The sequence below is a fragment of the Crocodylus siamensis genome, chromosome 1 (genome assembly GCF_052110815.1).
Source record: "Crocodylus siamensis isolate JL-2025a chromosome 1, ASM5211081v1, whole genome shotgun sequence".
Lineage (NCBI taxonomy): Eukaryota > Metazoa > Chordata > Crocodylia > Crocodylidae > Crocodylus > Crocodylus siamensis.
Window position 1 is genome coordinate 210,594,724 of NC_143395.1, and position 459 is coordinate 210,595,182.

The following is a 459-nucleotide window of genomic DNA, read 5'->3' on the forward strand; positions in this document are numbered from 1 at the left end:
TATGTAATAATAATAATACTATTAATATTATTAATAATATTAATAATAATAATAATAATAATAATCCGGAAGCCTTTTGGTCTTTTGTGCATTTGTGTTGAAATGTGCCTGTTGAAGATATTGTTTGCATCTGTTTATCTTTTTGAAGTAGTTTCCAAGAAATTTGCCTTCTGTGCGTTTTGTTTTCATTTTTGCTTTATTGACGTCACTTAGTTTCTAGCCTTTCAGAAGAGGAAACATGATGGCAGTAGAGAAGGAAGATTAACAAATTCTGTCTATCCCCTTTGCTGTCTTCCAGTCTCTCTCTCTCTTTCTCCGTTTTCCACAATTTGTGCTGTTGACCCTTTTTTCTTTTCTTCTGTCCCCTCACCTTCTTGGCTGAAATACAAGCCCAAAAATCCTAACCATTCATTAAAGATCCCTGTCACATCCCCAAATGTGAAAGGTGATTGCACCTGC